We start from the raw sequence: 27,018 nt of genomic DNA, 5'->3' as shown, positions 1-27,018 counted from the left end.
AAAATGACAGACCTCTACATGCTTTGTAAGTAGGAAAACCTGCAAAATCGGCAGTGTATCAAATACTTGTTCTCCCCACTGTAGCATACAATAACCCCCCTCATCACACACACAAACACACAAAATAACACACACACAAAACACATACACCCTCTGCACTCCTACTTTACTCATTCCTCAGTCAGTCAGTCTTAGTGCTGGGTAGAGCTTATTCCACATCTGGCTCACAGGCCAGAGAAGATATGGTAATACAATATCTTTAACCCTTGAAGGGATACTGTTATCCCTTCAAAGGGATCCCTCAAATTATCCCTCAAATGACTAATTGACATTTGGTTTCCTTACCCTGTAACCAGTCTCTGGACAAGGTATGACAGCAATCCATGCTTTGGTTTAGTTTCCACATAACATTTTAGCATTTGTGGCACAAATCCCATTGAAGTCATGGGACTGATATTAGCTTTTTTTACACATCAAATCTATAAGGGACTTTGTTGAGCTTCACAATCAATTTGAGATACTTTCGGATTAATTTAACTTGAATGGGATACGTGCCACAAATGCTAAAACGTTAGCATGTGGAAACAGTGCTACGGAAACTAAACCAAAGCTTGGATTGCAGTCATACCTTGTGTATTATGCGTATTCTAACTTAGTAGCACTCCCCTGTGAATGCACACACACCCACCCTCACAATCTCTCTACACCACCTCTTTCCTCAATACCCAGGTTGGACGACAGAAAGGATTATTGTTCTTGAAGCACCCCGAAATTATGCATTCTCCATTTACCCTGTTGCTACATCATTCTCCCTCTCCACCCCATGGCTGAGAATACAATTATTATTATTCATCCCATCTTCCTTCTCTTTACCTCTTCACCATCCCCGCCTCACCTTCCCTCCCTCCCCTCTCCCCTACCTCATTCCCTCTCCTCTCCCCTCCCTCCCTCATGTCTCCTCTCCCTCCCTCCCTCCCTCCCAGTCCTGTGTGTGTTCTGGGGCTATCTTTGAGTGAAGGGTTGGCTCGCAGGGCTCACTTTGATTGTGTATTTGTCTGTTCCAGTCAGACCAGGCACCAGGATAAAGTGACTAAAGGGGCAGTTGAAATAGGTGAGGGGGCTGAATTTTGGGGGGGTTCTTGCATTGGAATTATATTGAATTCTGCTTATATCACGCTATACCACAATAAACATGAAATTCAAATGCCAAAACCATTGAGTGCTTTTGACCAAGAAGTGACAGGTTGGCGCAAAATCTTCACTGCGCTCTTTCAGCACCATGGACAGCACACTAAACACTAAAGGAAGGTCGTTGAAAATCTAGGCTGGTGGCTAAGGAAGTAATTTTGCCATTCTGTACTCTAGGTTTCTGCTGAAATGACGCTATTGGCTATATCACCAAGATTTTGACAAAAACCAACCAGCTAGATTATTTCTTACCTTTTCAGAAGAGTTGCAGCCTCCTTGATGCTCTGAGGAACTTTCTGAGTAATCCATAATTCCATTCTCCCCTAAATCTTCTTGTAAGATCCTCCTTAACACCCCAAAGTCGATGTCAGCGCCCCCGTGGAAATCTAATTGGCATAATTTTAAAAATCCCCAGTTTAAGCTAGAGATATGTTGTTTGCATTGGATAAGTCTCAATCCACCACATCTGCGGTGAAAGGTGACAGAGCTAGAGCGGTATTTGTCAGACCATGAGACATCCCAAAAATCTTCACACAAAATCGTAAGTAGCTTCCGAACGGTTTGACTGACAAACTATTATGACCCCTCTATGGAAAGATGAGATCTCACGAACATGATGGTGTTTTCCGTTTTGCTCTACAACCCCCACACGTGTATTGGCCTCATCTGAAGTCGATACGGTTGATCTGCCAACCTCTGTCTGTAGCGTCCGAACGGTTTAATATGAACCCGCTGTGCAAAGCTGAGACTCTCACGAACACGTGCATGTCAGTTGTTTTGTTCTAGGACGCCCACAGGCCTCACAAGACCTGTCTGAAGTACAGTATATACAGCACATTCAGAAAGTATTCAGACTGCTTGACTTCTCCCAAATTTTTCTACGTTACAGCCTTATTCTAAAATGTATTAATTCATTTGTTTCCCCTTATCAATCTGCACACAATACCCCATAATGATAAAGAAAAAACTGTTTTTTATACATTTTTGCAAATGTATTAAATATTTTAAAAAGTATTCGGAGCCTTTGCTATGAGACATGAAATTTAGCTCAGGTGCATCCTGTTTCCATTGATCATCCTAGAGATGTTTCTACAACTTGTTTGGAGTCAACCTGTGGTAAATTCAATTGATTGGACACGATTTGGAAGGGCACACACCTGTCTATATAAGGTTCCACAGTTGACAGTGCATGTAAGAGCAAAAACCAAGCCATGAGGTCGAAGGAATTGTCCATAGAGCTCCAAGACAGGATTGTGTCGAGGCACAGACCTGGGGATAGGGTAACAAAACATTTCTGTAGCATTGAAGGTCCCCAAGAACACAGTGGCCTCCATCATTCTTAAATGGAAGAAGTTTGGAACCATCAAGACTTCCTAGAGCTGGCCTCCCGGGCAAACTGAGTAATCGGGGGAGAAGGGCCTTGGTCAGAGAGGTGACCAAGAACCCGATGGCCACTGACAGAGCTCCAGAGTTCCTCTGTGGAGATGGGAGAACTTTCCAGAAGGAACCATCTCTGCAGCACTCCACCAATCAGGCCTTTGTGGTAGAGTGACCAGACAGAAGCCACTCCTCAGTGAAAATCACATGACAGCCTAAAGGACTCTCAGACCATGACATACAAGATTCTCTGGTCTGATGAAACCAAGATTGAACTCTTTGGCCTGAAAGCCAAGCATCAAGTCTGGAGTAAACCTGGCACAATCCCTATGGTGAAGCATGGTGGTGGCAGCATCATGCTGTGGGGATGTTTTTCAGCAGCAGTGACTGGTAGACTAGTCAGGATCGAGGGAAAGATGAACAGAGCAAAGTACAGAGAGATCCTTCATGAAAACCTGCTCAAGAGTGCTCAGGATCTCAGACTGGGGCGAAGGTTCACCTTCCAAAAGGGCAACAACCCTAAGCACACAGCCAAGACAACGCAGGAGTGGCTTTGGGAGAAGTGTCTGAATGTCCTTGAGTGGCCCAGCCAAAGCCTGGAATTGAACCCAATCGAACATCTCTTGAGAGACCTGAAAATAGCTGTGCTAAGCTGACAGAGCTTGAGAGGATCTGCAGAAACGAATGGGAGAAACACCCCAAATGCAGGTGTGCCAAGCTTGTAGCGTCATACCCAAAAAGACTCAAGGCTGTAATCACTGCCAAAGGTGCTCCAACATAGTACTGAGTAAAGGGTGTGAATACTTCGTTTTTGTTTTTACTTTGTCATTATGGGGTATTGGGTGTAGATTGGTGACAGAAAAGACAATTTAATCCATTTTAGAATAAGACTGTAACGTAACAAAATGTGGGAAAAGTCAAAGGGTCTGAGCACTTTCTGAATGCACTGTGTGCAGACTGTTTAGTGCCAAAAACAAGGGGCTAAAACCATGTGAAAAAACAAAACAAATGTTTCCTGATCTTTCTTATACAGTATCTCTCAGATATAGAACAGACACTTCAGAACAAATTTCCTTTAGATTTTTTGAGGGACTATCTGTTGTTCTATGTAGTGAATCTGTTATTCAATGTGTTTGTATGGGCTAATAGCAGTACGGCCAAATACAATTGTTCATCAAATAAAATGGTTGTATATGTTGTTGTTTTTTATACTTCAAGGGGTCTTAAAATTCAAAACCAAATAGCAAAATGATCCTTCTTAAAACGATTCCATATATCTTACTAACTCCTTTTGCTTTGGGTATTTTGGCGAAGCCAATTTCTACTATCCATCGTGGCAGATTAACTGGTTCGAGCTAGCTAAATAGGCTAAGGCTAATAACGCTTTTTACAGCCAGCTAAGAAGCTAACTAAACTATGAGGTTGTTGGGCGTGAGGCAGAGTTGAGTGAAGCAGCTTCAACGGTAAACTTGACCCGCCCTTATAAATCAAAACCAAATATTTGTACGGAGCATTTTTCCCGGCTTTTATGGAAACACAAAGGAGTTATTCCTAACCGCCCCGGTTGCTTCAATAGCCCTCAATAGCCCCCAGCGCAGCGGAGATACAGATTTTGCGTCAACCTGTCAGTCAATCATTTGAACATTTTAGCAATTTTTTTATAGGGACATAAAACGAAAACTGAGGGGGAACAAGTTTCAACTCAGGGCACTTTTGCCCCCTCGTGAAGCCAGGCCCGGAGAAGGGACCAGAGGCTTCCACCAACCCCAGAGAAGGGGAGTCCTACATGCGTGGATGCCTTCCTGCCTAACAGTCTTGTTCTTTGTGCATGTGTGTGTGTGTCTCTGTTTCCCTCTCTAACACACACACACACACAATTCCAGTTAATTAAATCAATTGTAAGTCAATCAAGCACCAGAGCCTGCCCATTGCTACCACATTTCTTGGTAAATACCAGAATATTATGAGGCTGTAACAGAACCGTAAAATCTCCTCCTCACCAACCATCGCTCAGCCTAAATGTTCTTTGACGGGCCGACTCACTTTAAAATAACTTTTCTTTCAAGGCTCAAATTAATACCAGAGACACGTCATCTCAAAACAAAAGGACATCTATTATTGTCTCCAGCATGGCTCCTTTCTGACACATTCTAGAATTAGACCTTTTGTTTTGTCTCTGGCTCTGACTTTCCTGAAGGCGCGAAGTCTCACACACAAAGGCATTCCACACTCCACATTCTGCAGCACTGGGGAGGCTGATGTGAGACCGATGTGACATGTGAGGAGGCAGGTAACCTGGTGGTTAGAGCATTGGGCCAGTAACCGAAAAGTCCCTGGTTCTAATCCCAAAGCCGACAAGGTAAAACATCTGTTGCTGTGTCCTTAACTGACTTGGCTAGTTAAATAAAGGTAAACAAAATTGATAACATTGAACATAGTAGTAGTTTAAGAACTTATTTACAATGACGGCCTACCGGGGAACAGAGGGTTAACTGCCTTGTTCAGGGGCAGAACAACAGATTTTTACTTTCTCAGCTCGGAGATTCGATTGTCCTGTTAGCAATAGCAATATTAGCAGGCTTAGGCCTATTTCTTTCAAACTTCACATTCCTCTAGTAAACTGGCTACTGATGGTTATTATCGATATCAGAAATATGTCCTCGATAAATGGTGGGTTATCGTCCTAGCTCTAATATGAGGCCATTGTGGGGAAAGTGGAGCTCATCATTGAGGCATTATTTTCGGTTTATCGTCCTAGCTCTAATATGAGGCCATTGTAGGGAAAGTGGAGCCCATCACTGAGACATTATTTTTGGTTTATAGTCCCAGCTCAAATATGAGGCCATTGTGAGGAAAGTGGAGCCCATCAATGAGACATCTAAGGCAGCGAAGTGAAGGCGTTCTGGTCCTGAACACCACTCTGACTGAGTTTGATACAGACAGCCGTGAGTTAGGGACTTCCAAATGACTGCAGTGTGTTTGACAGACAGACAGACAAACAAGAGAGAGTTGTGTTGATGTTCTATTAGAAGCATATGCAGACAGGGTTGGAGGGGTCAGTGTAATGGAAGGCTATCAGTGTGTTTTCTCCCTCTACATTGATAATGACACTGTTAGATGTGGGGAGGGGATGGTCTCACTGCGTCTCAGCTTTCAAAGGAAGTGTGAAGCAGATTGAGGTCTAGGCTGCTATAGGTCAAAGAGAGAGAAAGAGAAAGCAGAGTGAAGGAAATCTGTTGTTTTTCACAGTGTTTGATTAATACACGCAGACACATTCACACAGTCACTAGAACACAGACACATTCACACAGTCACTAGAACAAAGACACATTCACACAGTCACTAGAACACAGACACATTCACACAGTCACTAGAACACAGACACATTCACACAGTCACTAGAACACAGACACATTCACACAGTCACTAGAACAAAGACACATTCACAAAGTCACTAGAACAAAGACACATTCACACAGTCACTAGAACACAGACACATTCACACAGTCACTAGAACACAGACACATTCACACAGTCACTAGAACACAGCCACCTTCACACAGTCACTAGAACACAGACACGTTCACACAGTCACTAGAACACAGACACGTTCACACAGTCACTAGAACACAGACACGTTCACACAGTCACTAGAACACAGACACATTCACTAGAACACAGACCCGTTCACACAGTCACTAGAACACAGACACAGTCACAAGAACACAGACAAGTTCACACAGTCACTAGAACACAGACACATTCACTAGAAATCAGACACGTTCACACAGTAACTAGAACACAGACACATTCACGCAGTCACTAGAACACAGACACGTTCACTAGAATACAGACACGTTCACACAGTCACTAGAACACAGACACATTCACACAGTCACTAGAACACGTTCACTAGAACACAGACACGTTCACACAGTCACTAGAACACAGACATGTTCACACCGTCACTAGAACACAGACACGTTCACACAGTCACTAGAACACAGACACGTTCACACAGTCACTAGAACACAGACACATTCACACAGTCACTAGAACACAGACACAATCACACAGTCACTAGAACACAGACACGTTCACACAGTCACTAGAACACAGACACGTTCACACAGTCACTAGAACACAGACACGTTCACACAGTCACTAGAACAAAAGGGTCAAACTCCAGCTGTGTTGGTCCAACCTCACACACACCTCATCCATTACAGCTCCACCTCTGTGGTCCGACCCCCGACCTTCCTCAAGAGTGACCCCTCGACCCCAAAGAGAAGACGGATTAATCTCAGAGGTTAACACACACACACACGGACACACAGACACACAGACACACACAGACACACACACACTATACATATTAAGGAAACAATGAATCTAGTAAAGGATCCCCAAAGCGGACCGGAGTGGAAAAACTACACTGGTGAAGCCACTGGGAAAGATGCACGCATACTCACATACATATATATACATACATACTCACACACATACATACATACATACATACATACATACATACATACATACATACATACATACATACATACATACATACATACATGCATGCATGCATGCATGCATGCATGCATGCATACATGCATGCATACATGCATACATACATACATACATACATACATACATACATACATACATACATACATACATACATACATACATACATACATACATACATACATACATACATACATACATACATACATACATACAGTACATACTCACACTCATACATACTCACACACATACATACATACATACACACAAACACACATACCCACTCACACACACACACACACATACATACACACAAACACACATACACACATACTCACACACATATACATACACACATACTCACACATATACATACACACATACTCACAAACACACATACACACACACTCACACACTCACACACATACATACATACATACATACATACATACATACATACATACATACATACATACATACATACATACATACATACATACATACATACATACATACATACATACATACATACATACATACATACATACATACATACACACATACAAACAAACACACAAACACACAAACACACAAACACACATACCCACTCACACTCACACAAATACACACATACCCACTCACACTCACACACATACATACATACACACAAACACACATACCCACTCACATACATACATACACACATACAAATAAACACACAAACACACATACACACATACCCACTCACACTCACATACATACATACATACACACAAACACACAAACACACATACCCACTCACACACATACATACACACATACACACAAACACACAAACACACATACACACATACCCACTCACACACATACATACACACATACAAACAAACACACAAACACACATACACACATACCCACTCACACTCACACACATACATACATACAAACACACAAACACACATACACGCATACCCACTCACACACACACATACATACACACACACATACCCACTCACACACACACATACATACATACACACACACACACACACACACACACATACACACATACACACATACACACATACCCACTCACACACACACATACACATACATACACACATACTCACACACATACATACACACATACATACATACACACATACATACATACACATACATACACACATACTCACACACATACATACACACATACATACATACACACATACATACATACACACAAACACACATATACACACAAACAAATAAACACACATACAAACAAACACACATGTGCACAAACAAACACACATACATACAAACAAACACACATACACACAACACAAATACACATACACACAAACAAACACACATACACACAAACAAACACACATACACACAAACAAACACACATACACACAAACAAACACACATACACACAAACAAACACATATACACACAAACAAACACACATTCATACAAACAAACACACATACACACAAACAAACACACATGTACACAAACAAACAAACACACATACATACAAACAAACACACATACACACAAACACACATATACACAAACACACATACACACGAACAAACACACATACATACAAACACACATACACACAAACACACATGCACACAAACAAACACACATACACACAAACAAACACACATACACACAAACACACATGCACACAAACAAACACACATATACACAAACAAACACACATACACACAAACAAACACACATATACACAAACCAACACACATACACACAAACGAACACACATACACACAAACAAACATACATACATACAAACAAACACACATACACACAAACAAACACACATACACACAAACAAACATACATACACACAAACGAACACACATACACACAAACAAACAAACATACATACACACAAACAAACACACATACACACAAACAAACACACATACACACAAACGAACAAACATACACACAAACGAACACACATACACACAAACAAACACACACCAAAAAAACGTATCCTGTATGCATTACCATGCCTTGGCATATGACAACCAACATCAACATACCCATTGACACTACACAAGCTCTGTCAACTAAACAAGGAACAAGGTTGTACGTCACAATACAGCGTTAACACAGACAAAGTTCCCATGGCCCTGAAATGCTGTTCACCACAAGACTTTGGTATCCAAATTGAGCATAGTTCACATATTTCACTTAAATTTCACTTAACATTCTATTCAACTCTAAACCCTTGTGATGAGCTACTTGGATTGGCAGCTCACTTGATAAAAATTCTACTTAAATTGATTCCCGCTCGCAAGATAATTTCTCAGAAGTGGCTAAAAAGACTATTAAAGGTAAATTAATAGAGACCAATAGGAGAGAAGTAACGGACTTTTCCTGATAACTCGGGAGCGTTAGTAAGAGCGTCACTGATAGGAACGAGTGTGAAAAAAGACAGAACGAGCCAGGAGAGGGGAGAGATGGAACGAGGGAAGAGGTCCTCTGAGTCATAAGAAATGCAACGATTCCAAGCAAAGGAATATTTCCTATGGCTGCTGAACGAGGCTGAATGAGACGAGGAATTAAAGTCTAAACGCAGATAAATTACCACAGCAGATTAGTCAGAGAGAGACGGAGAGGGAGAGAGACAGAGAGAGACAGAGAGGGAGAGAGAGAAAAAAAAGGAGGGAGAGAGAGGTGGAGACGAACAGAGAGAGACAGAGGGGAGACGGACAGAGAGAGACAGAAAGGGGAGATGGACAGAGAGAGACAGAGAGGGGAGACGGACAGATAGAGACAGAGAGGGGACACGGACAGATAGAGAGAGACGGAGAAGGGAGACGGACAGAGAGAGATAGAGAGGGGAGATGGACAGAGAGAGACAGAGAGGGGAGACGGACAGAGAGAGAGACAAAGAGGGCAGACGGACAGAGATAGTCAGAGAGGGGTGACGAACAGAGAGAGACAGAGAGGGGAGACAGACAGAGAGAGACAGAGGGGGGTGATGGACAGAGAGAGACAGAGAGGGAATACGGCAGAGAGAGACAAGGAAGGGAGACGGGAAGAGAGAGAGGAGACATGGACAGATGGAGAGGGGAGACGGACAGAGTGCGGAGACGTGGAGATGGAGATGGACAGAGTGAGACAGAGAGGGGAGACGGACAGAGAGAGAGAGACAGAGAGGGGAGACGTAAAGAGAGAGGAGAGAGACGGAGAGGGGAGACGGACAGGTAGAGACAGAGAGGGGAGACAGACAGAGAGAGACAGAGAGGGGAGACGGACAGAGAGAGACAGAGAGAGGAGACGGACAGAGAGGGGAGACGGATAGAGAGATGAGACGGACAGATAGAGACAGAGAGAGGGGAGACGGACAGAGAGGGGAGACGGACAGAGAGAGGAGATGGACAGATAGAGAGGGGAGACGGACAGAGAGAGATAGAAAGTGGAGATGGACAGAGAGAGACAGAGAGAGGAGAGGGGAGACGGACAGAGAGCGGAGACGTGGAGATGGACAGAGAGAGAGACAGAGAGGGGAGACGGACAGAGCGAGACAGAGAGGGGAGACGGGCAGAGAGAGACAGAGAGAGGACACAGACAGAGAGAGACAGAGAGGGGAGACGGACAGAGAGACAGAGAGGGCAGACGGACAGAGAGAAACAGAGAGGGTAGACAAACAGAGAGAGGAGACGGACAGAGAGAAACAGAGAGGGGAGACGGACAGAGAGACAGATAGCTCTGGATAAGAGCGTCTGCTAAATGACTTAAATGTAAATGTAATAGGGTAGACGATCAGAGAGAGGAGACGGACAGAGGGAGACAGAAAGGGGAGACGGACAGATAGAGACAGAGAGAAGAGAGGGGAGACGGACAGATAGAGACAGAGAGAGGAGAGGGGAGACGGAGAGAGAGCGGAGACGTAGAGATGGACAGAGAGAGACAGAGAGGGGAGACGGACAGAGAGACAGAGAGGGGAGACGGACAGAGAGAGACAGAGAGGGTAGACGGACAGAGAGAGGAGACGGACAGAGAGAAACAGAGAGGGGAGACGGACAGAGAGACAGATAGCTCTGGATAAGAGCGTCTGCTAAATGACTTAAATGTAAATGTAATAGGGTAGACGATCAGAGAGAGGAGACGGACAGAGGGAGACAGAGAGGGGAGACGGACAGATAGAGACAGAGAGAAGAGAGGGGAGACGGACAGATAGAGACAGAGAGAGGAGAGGGGAGACGGAGAGAGAGCGGAGACGTAGAGATGGACAGAGAGAGACAGAGAGGGGAGACGGACAGAGAGAGACAGAGAGGGTAGACGGACAGAGAGACAGAGAGGGGAGATGGACAGAGAGAGACAGAGAGGGTAGACGGACAGAGAGGAGACGGACAGATAGAAACAGAGAAGGGAGACGGACAGAGAGAAACAGAGAGGGTAGCCGGACAGAGAGAGGAGACGGACAGAGAGAAACAGAGAGGGGAGACGGATAGAGAGACAGAGAGGGGAGACAGACAGAGAGAGGAGACGGACAGAGAGAGACAGAGAAGGGAGACGGACAGATAGAGACAGAGAGGGGAGAAGGACAGAGAGAGGCAACGGACAGAGAGAAACAGAGAGGGGAGACGGACAGAGAGACAGAGAGGGGAGACGGACAGAGAGAGACAGAGAGGGGAGACGGACAGAGAGAGACAGAGAGGGGAGACGGACAGAGAGAGACAGAGAGGGAGTTACTATGGTGCTGGGGTGAGACCAGTGAACTGGGGATTAAGGTGACACACAGCCATACACGCATACACAGATACTGCACCTCCTGTTGGCTTACCTTTACCGGATTTTCTAACGAAGAGTAACTTCAATGAACACGCAGGGATAACGTTCACTTATCTAGCGTGGGTTCACTTCCCCCAATTACCTGCAGGTAGTGCCTATGCTAATATGATAATGAATTGTTGGCATCATTATATTTCGCTAAAGCGGCGTGGCGAAGGTCAAACCAAAACAGCTCGGTTGATCGGTCAGACCATGAAAATAAATTAATCTGCTGTTTAATCTAATAATGAGGCACAGCATCAGGCTTCTCCTCTCATTAACATATGTGTAATTGCATTTGAGAAGGCGCACACACATGCACCAACACAGACACACACACACACCAATACAGACACCAACACACACACACCAACACACACGCACAAACACACCAACACACACACACACACCAACACACACACACACACATCAACACACAGACATCAACACACACACAGACACCAACACACACACATCAATTCATTACAGGTGGAGAAGAGGAAATAGTAGTAGTGAAACAGAAAACAGAATTGCCTGAAAGGTTCCATTCAGTGTGTTGCGTGTTACTGATATCTTTAACCATGAAGCCCTTCTCATTAGCATGGTAATAGTCAAACAGCAGGGTGTTGTATTAGGATTCTTCTCATTAAGCTTTCAGGAGATTTAAAGTTAACTTTGAAAGTTACAAAAACACTCAGTCCTGTAGTTAAACTGTGTTTCGGGAAGTTGCATGCCTTCCTCAACAAACACATTGTTGTATAACTGTTCATTTCTAAATATAAAAATGTGTTTTTACGGACAAATTATTTCCTACTCATTCAGGTAATGTATTTACTTATTCAACATGAATTGAGCCAGGTGTTCTCCAAAAACAGCCTGACAATTTAAAAGAAAACAACAAACAGTGAAGAATATAATTTCCACAGCTTCATCAGACCACGTCTGCCATTTTGTGAAGTCTACTCACCTCAGTAAGACGGATGACTCCCAGTGACATCACAGAATAGCCCATGAAGCCTACGAACTGCAGCTCGGGACAGTTCTCGGCAAACGCCCTCACTGATTATTCAGTCACCAGACAGAGGAGAGACGAAGGGTTAACTTAAGCATTGTATTGGAGTATTGGAGCTTTTTCAAAGAGAAAGTTGATTAAAACATTTGGAAGAATTAGGAGTTAGCGTTGTGCACCAGCTGTGTGTCAGAAAACACAATTATTGGAGTGCCTAGAAGCCTGGCTGTTTTCATACAAACATTTCCGCCACCAAAATAATTAATTTACACAGCGAAGCAATAAAACACACACTGTTCCTCTCTCTGTACTGTAGCGGTCCTGAAGGCCAGAGGCTGATGCCCTGGTCTGTTCCTCTCTCTGTACTGTACCGGTCCTGAAGGCCAGAGGCTGATGCCCTGGTCTGTTCCTCTCTCTGTACTGTAGCGGTCCTGAAGGCCAGAGGCTGATGCCCTGGTCTGTTCCTCTCTCTGTACTGTACCGGTCCTGGAGGCCAGAGGCTGATGCCCTGGTCTGTTCCTCTCTCTGTACTGTACCGGTCCTGGAGGCCAGAGGCTGATGCCCTGGTCTGTTCCTCTCTCTGTACTGTACCGGTCCTGAAGGCCAGAGGCTGATGCCCTGGTCTGTTCCTCTCTCTGTACTGTAGCGGTCCTGAAGGCCCAGAGGCTGATGCCCTGGTCTGTTCCTCTCTCTGTACTGTAGCGGTCCTGAAGGCCAGAGGCTGATGCCCTGGTCTGTTCCTCTCTCTGTACTGTAGCGGTCCTGAAGGCCAGAGGCTGATGCCCTGGTCTGTTCCTCTCTCTGTACTGTAGCGGTCCTGAAGGCCAGAGGCTGATGCCCTGGTCTGTTCCTCTCTCTGTACTGTAGCGGTCCTGAAGGCCAGAGGCTGATGCCCTGGTCTGTTCCTCTCTCTGTACTGTAGCGGTCCTGAAGGCCAGAGGCTGATGCCCTGGTCTGTTCCTCTCTCTGTACTGTAGCGGTCCTGAAGGCCAGAGGCTGATGCCCTGGTCTGTTCCTCTCTCTGTACTGTACCGGTCCTGAAGGCCAGAGGCTGATGCCCTGGTCTGTTCCTCTCTCTGTACTGTAGCGGTCCTGAAGGCCAGAGGCTGATGCCCTGGTCTGTTCCTCTCTCTGTACTGTAGCGGTCCTGAAGGCCAGAGGCTGATGCCCTGGTCTGTTCCTCTCTCTGTACTGTAGCGGTCCTGAAGGCCAGAGGCTGATGCCCTGGTCTGTTCCTCTCTCTGTACTGTAGCGGTCCTGAAGGCCAGAGGCTGATGCCCTGGTCTGTTCCTCTCTCTGTACTGTAGCGGTCCTGAAGCCCAGAGGCTGATGCCCTGGTCTGTTCCTCTCTCTGTACTGTAGCGGTCCTGAAGGCCAGAGGCTGATGCCCTGGTCTGTTCCTCTCTCTGTACTGTAGCGGTCCTGAAGGCCCAGAGGCTGATGCCCTGGTCTGTTCCTCTCTCTGTACTGTAGCGGTCCTGAAGGCCAGAGGCTGATGCCCTGGTCTGTTCCTCTCTCTGTACTGTAGCGGTCCTGAAGGCCAGAGGCTGATGCCCTGGTCTGTTCCTCTCTCTGTACTGTACACAGTGTCAACACTCCTTATGAAGTTGACTTGAATCGCTCAGAGAGACAGGGAGAGACAGAGAGACGGAACAACATTAATAAAAAGAAAGGGGGTGAGGTTGAAGGAGAGGGACAGACGGCTGGATCTGGGTGTAGAGCTATGATAGATTAGTCCGTCTCCGTCATTCACAGAGTTAATTGTTTTGTATCTTTCAAATGCCAACAGCATGTTATGGATTGATGATCAATACGCAGGAAGAACATTGTCCCGCTCCCTTTCCCTATATCAATATTGATTCATTACATATATTACCGAAAGATGTTCAGAGAGCGACATTGATGAAAAGGAGAGCATTTTGCTCTGCTATGCAGAGTGTATCTGTTTTTTGAAAGATGGGAGTGTATATAAAGTATATCAAACACTTCAAAGAATGAAGCAGAGAGACAGAGAGAGATCCTCCGCATTATCATCAACAGCAGACTCCTACATTTCCTCAGTGAAAACAACTGTCACGACTTCCTCTGAAGTTGGTCCCTCTCCTTGTTCGGGCGGCGTTCGGCAGTCGACGTCACCAACCTTCTAGCCATCGCCAATCCACTTTTCATTTTCCATTGGTTTTGTCTTGTTTCCATCACACCTGGTTCCAATTCCATCAATTACATGTTGTGTATTTAACCCTCTGTTCCCCCCCATGTCCTTGTCCGTAATTGTTTCTTGTAGTGCTTGTGCACGGTATGCTGGTGATTACCGGGTTTTGTTTGACCCATTTCATGTATTGTTCTGTTGACGGTGGTTTATGTTTATTAAACGACACCGTTGTAAATCAGTTTTCGCTCTCCTGAGCCTGACTTCTCTGCCGCCAGTATGCACCTCATTGCAGAATTACGTACCCAAATTGTGGAGTCAGCAGGAGAAGGTATACCGGGTATAGGGGTGGAGGAGCGCATCCAGGAGCACGCAGCAATGCTCCCCCATCTTGGCACCGCCATGGACCGTTTTGTCCAGACAATGGACCGCTGGGAGAGACAGGGAGTTCTACCAGAGCCTCCACCAGCACAACCGGGGTCTCCCCTGAGCGCCCCTCTTCCTCCTGGTCCCAGTGGGATTCGTCTCTCCCTGAGTGAACTTCACTGAGACAGAAGAAAGAGAAGCCTGGAGGAAGAGGCACTGGACTGCAGACAAACAGACCCATTTCATCACTCTCTAGGTGCAAGACCAACTAACTACAGTGGCAAGAAAAAGTATGTGAACTCTTTGGAATTACCTGGATTTCTGCATATATTTGACATAAAATCTGATCTTCATCTAAGTCACAGCAATAGACAAACACAGGGTGCTTAAACTAACAATACACAAATTATTGTATTTTTATTGTCGATATTGAATACATCAATTAAACATTCACAGTGTAGGTTAGAAAAGGTATGTGAACCCCTAAACAGGAATGGTGTTCATGGGAGGACACCATGGAAGAAGCCAATGCTGTCCAAAAAAAACATTGCTGCACGTCTGAAGTTTGCAAAAGTCCACCTGGATGTTTCACAGCGCTACTGGCAAAATATTCTGTGGACAGATGAAACTAAAGTTGTGGTGTTTGGAAGGAACACACAACACTATGTGGCGAGAAAAAAATGCACAGCACACCAACATCAAAACCTTATCCCAACTGTAAAGTATGGTGGAGGGAGCATCATGGTTTGGAGCTGCTTTGCTGCCTCAGGGCCTGGACAGCTTGCTATCATCAACGGAAAAATGTTTTCCAAGATAATCAAGACATTTGCAGGATAATGTCTGCCAATTGAAGCTCCACAGAAGTTAGGTGACACAACAGGACAACAACCAAAACACAGATGTAAATCAACAACAGAATGGCTTGAACAGAAGAAAATACACCTTCTGGAGCGGCCCAGTCAGAGTCCTGACCTCCACCCGATTGAGATGCTGTGGCATGACCTCAAGAGAGCGGTTCACACCAGACATCCCAAGAATATTGTGGAACTGTGAAACAGTTTTGTAATGAGGAATGGTCCAAATTCCTCCTGACCGTTGTGCAAGACTGATCCGCAACTACAGAACACATTTGGTTGAGGTTTGGTTGCTGCCTTTGGTTGCTGCCAAAGAAGAGTCAACCAGTTATTAAATCCAAGGGTTCACATACTTTTTCCACCCTACACTGTGAATGTTTACACGGTGTGTTCAACAAAGACATGAAAACATATAATTGTTTGTGTGTTATTAGTTTAAGCAGACTGTTTGTCTATTGTTGTGACCTAGATGAAGATCAGAATACATACTTTGACCAATTTATGCAGAAATCCAGGTATTTCCAAAGGGTTCACATACTTTTTCTTGCCACAGTATACAGTAAAACCTAAGCTAGAGCAGTAATACAGTGGGTTCTTATCAGTGCAATGTGAGAGTGAGTGACTGAGTGCGTTTTGGGGTTTAAACAGGCAGAAAGATGTTTCACCCCTGGTTAACTGCCCTCTTCTCAGATAACATGGTGCTGACATTGCTAATACCACAAAATGACAATTTCCTTGTTGATTCAATAAAGCCCGGGATGTTTTCCATATAAAACAACAGGCTGCTTTGATGTTTATGAGAGCATTATGAGGAGGGGAAAACATGAGGTTCTGGTATATTGTTCTGCAAAAGACAGCACACACACATACAACAAACACATATTCACAAAGACACACACACACATCACAGCTTAGCAACTGAGTTCATTTCATTTGAAAAGATGCATAATCTCAGAGAGTATTGTGATGCACCCCGTGATAATTATAATTATACTTTTTTTATTTAACCTTTATTTAACCAGGTAGGCTAGTTGAGAACAAGTTCTAATTTTCAACTGCGACCTGGTCAAGACAAAGCAAAGCAGTTCGACACATACAACAACACAGAGTTACACATAGAATAAACAAACATACAGTCAATAATACAGTTGAAGAAGTCTATATACAGTATGTGCAAATGAGATAGGATAAGGAAGGTAAGGCAATAATGTCACGACTTTAGCCGAAGTCGGTTCCTTACCATGTTTGGGCGGCGCTCGGCACTCGGTGTTGCCGGTCTACTAGCCATCGCTGATCCACTTTTCATTTTCCATTTGTTTTGTCTTTGTTTCTACACACCTGTGCTTCATTCCCCTAATTATTGTCCATGTATTTAACCCTCTGTTTCCCCCATGGTGTTGTGTGGGATTGTTTTATGTCATGTTCGGTAATATTGGTGACTGGTTATTTCGACGGGTGCTGTTTCTTGCCCGTGCGTAAAAGTTAATGTTCGTGTGTTTGTGTTTGGGCAAGTGTATTGTTTTACCTTGCACCATTCATTATTCTGAGTAAAGTTACGTTGCTCCCATTCTCTGCTCTCCTGCGCCTGACTGCTTACACCAGCTACACCCTGTCACGTTCTGACCTTAGTTCCTTTTTTATGTCTTTATTTTAGTTTGGTCAGGGCGTGAGTTGGGGTGGGCATTCTATGTTGTTTTTCTATGTTTTGTTCTAGTCGTTATATTTCTATGTGTTTGGCCTAGTATGGTTCTCAATCAGAGGCAGGTGTCGATCGTTGTCTCTGATTGAGAATCATACTTAGGTAGCCTGTTTTCCCACTATGGGTTGTGGGTAGTTATTTTCTGTTTAGTGTTTTTGTTTGCACCTTACAGAACTGTTCGTTTGTCGGTTTGTTGTTTTTGTTCAGTATTCATTTCTTTATTAAATTATTATGAATACGTACCACGCTGCACTTTGGTCCTCTTCTCCTTCCACCAACGACAACCGTTACACACCCACCATTCTGACGAATAAATAGGCCATGGTGGCGAAGTAATTACAATATAGCAATTAAACACTGGAATGGTAGATGTGCAGAATATATATATATATATGAATGTGCAAGTAGAGATAATAATCTTCACGTACATAATGAAAGATAAAATAATGCACATAATTTACACTGTCCCAGATGAGATGAGATTTGGACTAAGCATGGTAAACAGCCTTAGTGACACATCACAGCTACATGGTCCATCTAAATGCTAAATGGGAGTCATTTGTCCAGCAGGAGAGCCAACACACTGTTACCAGTTGGGTTACTGTTACTTTCTGATGAAGACCTGGTTGTGTTCAGTAGGGCACACCGTAGCAAAAAAAATTTCAATGGAAAATGAAACCTACTCCCTACTAGTCTAGTGCAGTATGTAGTCTCGAGCGTTAGGCCAGTAACCAAAAGGTTGCTGGTTCAAATCCCGGAGCCGACAAGGCTAAAAATCTGTCACTGTGCCCTTGAGCAAGTGCTGGACAAGGGTGACCCTGACTCCCTGAGGGTGTCTCAGAGGGAGGTGGGATATGCAAAAAACACATTTCCAATTCACACATGTAAAAGAAACAACCCCAAGTCTGTAAAAGGAAAACTATAAGCAGGAACACTGGTTGTTACTATTCCACACAAAGACACACACACACACAAACACACACACACATACACACACACACAAACACACACACACACACACACACACACACACTAGTGCACATGCACATCTCTCATGTTAAATCAGTGTGATGGTGATGTCTCTTAAACATCTCTCATGTTAAATCAGTCTGATGGTGGTGTCTCTTAAACATCTCTCATGTTAAATCAGTGTGATGGTGATGTCTCTTAAACATCTGTCATGTTAAATCAGTGTGATTCTGATGTATCTTAAAACCTGTTTGGGATAGGGGGCAGTATTTTCAGGTCCGGATGAAAAGCGTGCCCAAAGTAAACTGCCTGCTACTCAGGCCCAGAAGCTAGGATATGCATATAATTGGTAGATTTGGATAGAAAACACTCTAAAGGTTCTAAAACTGTTCGAATAATGGCTGTGAGTATAACAGAACTGATATGGCAGGCAAAACCCCGAGGACAAACCATCCATGAAAAAAACGATTTGAGTTCACTGTGTTTTCTATCGGTTTTCTATGGGAAACTAGATTTATGAGGCACCTGGTTGCAGTTCCTATGGCTTCCACTAGATGTCAAGTCTTTAGAAATTTAGAAATGGTTGATGTTTTTCCTTTGAGAAATGAAGAAGTAGGGCTGTTCAGACTGAGTGTCAAGCCAAGTGGACTCTTTTGTTTGGTGCGCGCGACCTGGAACTCGCTCCACTTTGATTTTATCTGCTATTGTACACAATATATTCCGTCTTAAATTTGATCGATTATTTACGTTTCAGGATAGCTAAAGTTGGATTTGGAAGGTTGTTTGAAATGTTTGGACCAAGTTTACAGGTAACTTATTAGATCATTTGTAGTCATGTTGGGCGAGTTGGAACCGGTGTATTTCTGAATCAAACGCGCCAAATAAATGGACATTTTGGGGATATAAAGAAGGAATTTGTCGAACAAAAGGACCATTTGTGATGTTTATGGGACATTTTGGAGTGCCAACAGAAGAAGATCTTCAAAGGTAAGACATATATTATATCGCTATTTCTGACTTTCGTGTCGCACCTCCCTGGTTGAAAATGATTTGTCATGCATTTGTATGATGAGGCGCTGTCCTCAGATAATCGCATGGTTTGCTATTGCCGTAAAGCCTTTTTGAAATCTGACATGGCGGCTGGATTAACAAGAAGTTAAGCTTTATTTTGGTGTATTGCACTTGTGATTTTATGAAAGTTAAATATTTCTAATAATTTAATTTGAATCGCTCTGCAATTTCACCGGATGTTGTCTAGCCGTAACAGGTTTTAAACATCTGTCATGTGATGCAGTCATGTCAAAGAGTGACCAACCCTAAAAATCGGGCTCCACATATGCAGACTGTACTGTCTGCTTGTTCCTCTTCTCCCTGCCTCTCGATCTGTAGTAACCTGGTATATTTATGTTTACCAATAGATGGCAGTATTGACTCAAGACGGGGGTTTGCTTCCCGCTATCCGTAGCTATTGCCTATGTCTGCCTATATAACTATGATTAAGAAGGCTTCAGGTAGTTGACGCCAGGTGCATTAGAGAATGTAATTCTAAGTTACAATTAAATACTAAACCGTACTTAAGTCTCATGAGTCGTAACTCTAAGAAGCCTTTAAGGATACTACACTATCCAAAAACAACATCGATTGGCCAGAGAGCCCCCTCACTTGGTTACCAGGTCTAAATAAGTAATGATTATACACTGAGTGTACAGAACATTAGGAACACCTTCCAAATATCGAGTTGCCCACCCCCTATGCCCTAAGAACAGCCACAATTTGTCGGGGCATGGACTCTACAAGGTGTCGAATGCGTTCCACAGGGATGCTGGCCCAAGTTGACTCCAATGCTTCAAACAGTGGTGTCAAGTTGGCTGGATGTCCTTTGGGTGGTGGACCATTCTTGATACACACAGGAAACTGTTGAGCGTGAAAAACCCAGCAGTGTTGCAGTTTTTTACACACTCAAACCAGTGCGCCTGGCATCTACTATGATATCCCATTCAAAGGCGCTTAAAGATTTTTGTTTAGGCCATTCACCCTCTGTACGGCACACATTCACAATACATGTCTCAATTGTCTCAAGGATTTTAAAAAATCATGATTTAACCTGTTTCCTCCCCTTCATCTCCTCTGACTGAAGTGGATGTAACAGATTACATCTATAAGGCATCATAGCTTTCACCTGGATTCACCTGGTCAGTCTGTCATGGAAAGACTAGGTGTCCTAAAAGCACACCTTCTCTTTCACTCCATTCTTTAGGCCCCAGTCTTAGTCTCCCTTTCCATACTTTCTCCTCATATTTCTCACCTCCTCCCCATTGTCTGTGTGCTATCTTAGCCCTTCACCCTCGTACCCTTATACAGGTTTAAAATGGCAGATTTTGGCACTAATAAGCGCCTAAATTGTAACGCGGTGGCTGTACAGTAAGGTGCTATACATGACGTCACAGCTCTGTCTCTGCGCTTCACAGCTCTGTATGGGTTTTGACTGACAGGCATTCTGAAATTGAGCACCGCGTGCAAGAAGTTGCCCCCATCCCTCCCGCTAATTGGGCAACTTTTGCAAATTCTGGGTTGTCTAAGTGAGGGAAATGCTGTAAATTAAGAAGACTATATGTATTTTGAAAGATGAGACGTTGAGGATTATAATAAATATCGCTTTGATGTCATACAAGCAAGCCAAACACCACCCGTGAGTCCAAATGTGCACTTCCCTTTTTCAAATCATACAGTGTCAACGTTTATGATCATTATGTTAGATGTACAGTTACCAGATGACATGACGTCATACCCTGGGTTGTTCTGAACAGAATTAGCCTGCTTGTTTATTGTGAAGAAAATCTGCTGCGGAACAGGCACCAGAATGCACTCATGACTCCTTTCTATGCTCTGAACTGCCTTCTGTAGGCCTAACACTGTAAGATTGTATTGTATAACTTAGCTAGCTAGTCATGTTGGCAATAGAATAAGCTCTCAAATCATGCCTACCTGACCCAGATTGAGATTTATAATGAACAGGGTTGCGTTCCAAATTAAACAACAACATGTGTGCTGGCTCTAGTTCCTCAACGGCACAGCATGGAGAGCTCCAAAAAGTACCTTTTAGTTGAAGACTCTTCTTTGAGTGATAAAAGGGCATTGAAATTGCCAAGGAACAGCGCACACTTTGGACAGGTGTGAGACTACTTGGAGACACCAATTAGACCTCTCACTCAAACCCTGGTAATCTGTTGTCTTATGTCGCACCTACACCACATTTTCTAGGAATGGTCTTATCATGTTACTGAATGTATCTAGAGTACTTTCAGATTTCGTTATCAACAAATGGCAAAAAAGTACAGTAAATCTAAAATGCACATAAAATCAATAGTGTAATGTTTGGATTCACTCGTGTCAGGTGAACTGTTGTGTCCTCAACTTTGGTCTAATAATTGTACCATAATCATTCACCTGTTCCCTTTCAATTCCTGCCATGGTTATGCATTTTTATATTTCTACTGTAAGAAACATTTCAATTGAGCTATATAGGCCAATTCCCACAAGTGTAAAGGGTTAAAGGTTATCAGGGCGAGGAAGATGAAACAACTAGGAGAGCCTGAGAGAGAGGAGGAGGAAGAGGGACCAGGGGCATCAGTCTCTGCTTTGCTCAGCTAACATACCATCCATTACTCTTGCTCAGAGTGCAGTTACACATCATTTTCCCGCCTCAACAAAGACCTCAAATAAAGCCTTAGGAAGTAAAGAAATGGTTTGTAAAGGGTTTGTATAGGGTTTGCATAGTAAGAACACAGACAGAACAGGAAACCCAGACACATCACAGGGACTATAAAGCTGAAGCATCCATTTAGAACGTTTTCTCACCAGCAAATACTGTAGAGTCGCAGGTAGTGGAAGAGGATAGAACTAGGTGAAACCGGGCTGACATTCTGCCACTTTTCCTCATCTATGAAACATCAATATATTTTTCTGTTCCCAAAACTCAAATCTGTTATGAACACAGTGCACAATTTTTTTTAAACTTCACGCTTTGCCAAAATTGTGTTATTAAGAAGGAGTGCAAGGTTGAATTGAGTTTGTGCACACGTGTACTTCACAGAGGAGGTGTTCCCTAACGGAAATATGCAAATTCATTTGCTCCCTCTGTAAATTACACAAATGAACTATCTTGGGTTAGATATAAATATCTTTGGTAAAGATATTTGTATCATAAGGGTTTGTATAGGGTTTGTATAGTAAGGATTTGTATAGTAAAGCTCCCACACATTAAATCCCATACAGCTCATAGCCATCCCTTTCTAAGCAATCATCAGAATGGAAGTCTGGAGTTGGCCAGTGATACGCCAAATTCCATTCTATATCATTCCTTTTTTTCTGTGCTCCATATGCTGAATGAGAGAGACAAAGATGGGGAGATGGAGGGGACGTGTGTTAGAGAGTGAGTTGTTTGTTTTCAGATTAGTGCATATGAGGACAAGGGGTCAAGAAGAGGTCATTTTTAGACTATTGAGATGCACCCCAAGTCTTTTTCTGTATTTTTCTACTGAAAAGTACTTTGCATCCAGGAGGGACATCATATATTGAACAGCTGGCATGAGAAGCAGCTTGGCCTGAAAGCAAAACCTCACTCTGCCAATAAACTATTAGGAAAAACTTTTTCAGCCTGAGTGGCAACAGAAACAAAACCAACATGACTTCTAAATCACTGACGTCTGGACGAAGGCAAACAAATCATGGACAGGCCATTTTCAAACTGTCCATCAGAGCTGTGTGTGTGTGTGTGTGTGTGTGTGTGTGTGTGTGTGTGTGTGTGTGTGTGTGTGTGTGTGTGTGTGTGTGTGTGTGTGTGTGTGTGTGTGTGTGTGTGTGTGTGTGTGTGTGTGTGTGTGTGTGTGTGTGTGTGTGTGCGTGCGTGCGTGCGTGCGTGCGTGCGTGCGTGCGTGCGTGCGTGCGTGCGTGCGTGCGTGCGTGCGTGCGTGCGTGCGTGCGTGCGTGCGTGCGCAGGCTCCTATCTCAAAACAGGTGAGTGGGAAGAGAGACAGAGAGAGGAGAACCCTACACCATCAAAGTATAAAAGGGCAGGAGGGCACAGGCTTAACGAACTCTACTGTCCATCAAAGCGTTTTGTAAGAACACTACCATCCATCAAAGTGTTTTGTATGAACTCTACCGTCCATCAAAGTGTTTTGTATGAACTCTACCGTCCATCAAAGCATTTTGTACGAACTCTACCGTCCATAAAAGCGTTTTGTACGAACTCTACCGTCCATCAAAGTGTTTTGTACGAACTCTACCGTCCATCAAAGTGTTTTGTACGAACTCTACCGTCCATCAAAGTGTTTTGTACGAACTCTACCGTCCATCAAAGCGTTTTGTACGAACTCTACCGTCCATCAAAGTGTTTTGTACGAACTCTACCGTCCATCAAAGCGTTTTGTACGAACTCTACCGTCCATCAAAGTGTTTTGTACGAACTCTACCGTCCATCAAAGTGTTTTGTACGAACTCTACCGTCCATCAAAGTGTTTTGTACGAACTCTACCGTCCATCAAAGTGTTTTGTACGAACTCTACCGTCCATCAAAGTGTTTTGTACGAACTCTACCGTCCATCAAAGCATTTGTACGAACTCTACCGTCCATCAAAGTGTTTTGTACGAACTCTACCGTCCATCAAAGCATTTTGTACGAACACTACCGTCCATCAAAGCGTTTTGTACGAGCACTACCGTCCATCAAAGCGTTTTATACGAACATTACCGTCCGTCAAAGCGTTTTGTGTGTGTGTGTGCATGCGACACTAGGTAACAGTTATTCTGCACCCTCCACTTCTCTTCTTACTGCCTCTCTCCCGGTGCCCTCAGCCTCTCACTCGGTCTTGATTTAAAAAGATGAAAAGAGGAGAGCAGAAGAAGTGTCTAGCCCACAGAACTCTGAAAGGGGGGTATTTTGTTTTGAATGGTCTCAATCATGGTGTGGAGGGTTCAGTCTTATCAAAGTCAGTCCCTAAACTGGGGTTGGGAAGGAGGCTGCCATTTAGCCAACTGCAGGGGGCGTCGTTGAGAAAGTGCTGGGGTTGCAGAGTGGGGGAAGATTTAGTCCAAGGGGGCAGTTAAAAAACTGTGGACGGCAGTTCACACAGATGCACCTGTTCAATCAGGTATTGGAACAGGTGCTCAAGCATTATATATTCACACACACACACACACACACACACACACACACACACACACACACACACACACACACACACACACACACACACACACACACACACACACACACACACACACACACACACACACACACACACACACACGCACACACACACTAGTGTTGCATGGTATACTAAAACTTGCATGGTATACCAAAACTCGATTCAAAAACATTTTAAAAAAATGCAAAATGTATCTCACGTCATATAAGGATTTAGAGGATCGAGTCTGTAGTCGTTTATCTGAATCTTCTCAAGGGGGCAGTAGCTAGCCAGGCTGTGCTGACACAGCGCAAGCCACTTTTGAGAAGCAAGCAAGAAGAGAGAGAAAATGCAGACAGCATGGCTTTTTCAAACAAAAACTTCATTGCTCCACGCCCGTTGCTTGTTAACAAAACTGGCTGCAGAAGCAAGCTATGGGAATACTTTAATTATAGAGCAGGGCCCAGATTCACAAAACCTTCTTAAGAATACATTTCTTCTTAACTGCCATTTTTGCTTAACTATCGACTTAAGAAGAAAGATAAGCAAAGTTGCTACTCCTCAAAAAGGTTATTGGAAGATGTATTGCGCTACTTCTTATGTTTCTCCTTAAGTAGAAAGTTAAGAAGAAATTAGATTCTTCAAAACAAAGTTATTGGAAATGTTCTTAATTCCAAGATAGCTAAACACTTGTTTTAAACTCAGGGCAGTGAGAGAAAAAGCTAATGAAAGCAACTGAACATGTTCATTTACTCACAAACTTAATCTGAAAGTATTGATTATTTTAACCCCAAGAACATGTTTTAGAACAGTAATCTCAGTAAGAAATATGCTAACATGATTGCCATAGCTAGCTAGATAGCTAGCTAAAATGTTTGCCTAGCAACAAACATCTTAAGAAGATTTGTAACAAGATATTTGAGAAGTTCGTAAGAAAATCATTAAATCCTAAAATATTGTTGAGAAATTGTACTTACGAACTATCTTATGAACTTATTTTTTTTATAAGAAGCTTCTTAAGTTTTTGCGGGGGAAAGTGTTTTGTGAATCTGGGCCCAGATGATGAGGGCCAGCTCAGCAAAACGACTAAGCAAAAAGTGTTACAAAGCAGTACAGGGCAAGTGAGATTTAGTTCCAAAACAAGATTTTTCATTATAACTTTGTCATTATTCTACAAAATTATAATTATTATTCAGTGACAATGACATGAACATACAGTATACTCAACATTCATTTTTACCCATTTTTCTTGATATCCAATTGGTAGTTAAGGTCTACGGACTAGGGAGAGGCGAAGGCTGAGAGCCATACGTCCTCCAAAACACAACCCAAGATGCACTGCTTTTTGACACACTGCTCGCTTAACCCGGAGGCCAGCCACACCAATGTGTCTGATGAAACACCATCTAGCTGGTGACTGGAGTCAGCGTGCAAGCGCCCGGCCTGCCACAAGAGTGCAATGGGACAAGGAAATCCCAGCCGGCCAAACCCTCCCCTAAACCAGACGATGCTGGGCCAAACCCTCCCTTAACCCGGACGACGCTGGGCCAAACCCTTCCTAACCCGGACGACGCTGGGCCAAACCCTCCCCTAACCCAGACGACGCTGGGCCAAACCCTCCCCTAACACAGACGACGCTGGGCCAAACCCTCCGCTAACCCAGACGACGCTGGGCCAAACCCTCCCCTAACCCAGACGACGCTGGGCCAATTGTGCACCGCCTCGTGGGTCTCCCGGTCACGTCTGGCTGTGACACAACCTGGGATCGAACCCAGGTATTTAGTGATGCCTTAGACTGCTGCGCCACTCGTGAGGCCCTCATCATGACATTCATGTGAGCATTATAATATGATTACACAACCCAG

The 27,018-nt window shown here is 43.8% G+C and overlaps 1 pseudogene; it reads right to left on the bottom strand.

Annotated features, from left to right (window-relative positions):
- The window catches only part of LOC139546018 (F-box/LRR-repeat protein 17-like), a 605,954-nt pseudogene that overhangs the window by 442,905 nt on the left and 136,031 nt on the right, over nucleotides 1-27,018 (bottom strand).

The sequence above is a fragment of the Salvelinus alpinus genome, chromosome 19 (assembly GCF_045679555.1).
Source record: "Salvelinus alpinus chromosome 19, SLU_Salpinus.1, whole genome shotgun sequence".
NCBI lineage: Eukaryota > Metazoa > Chordata > Actinopteri > Salmoniformes > Salmonidae > Salvelinus > Salvelinus alpinus.
This window is presented reverse-complemented; position numbering and strand designations above follow the sequence as displayed.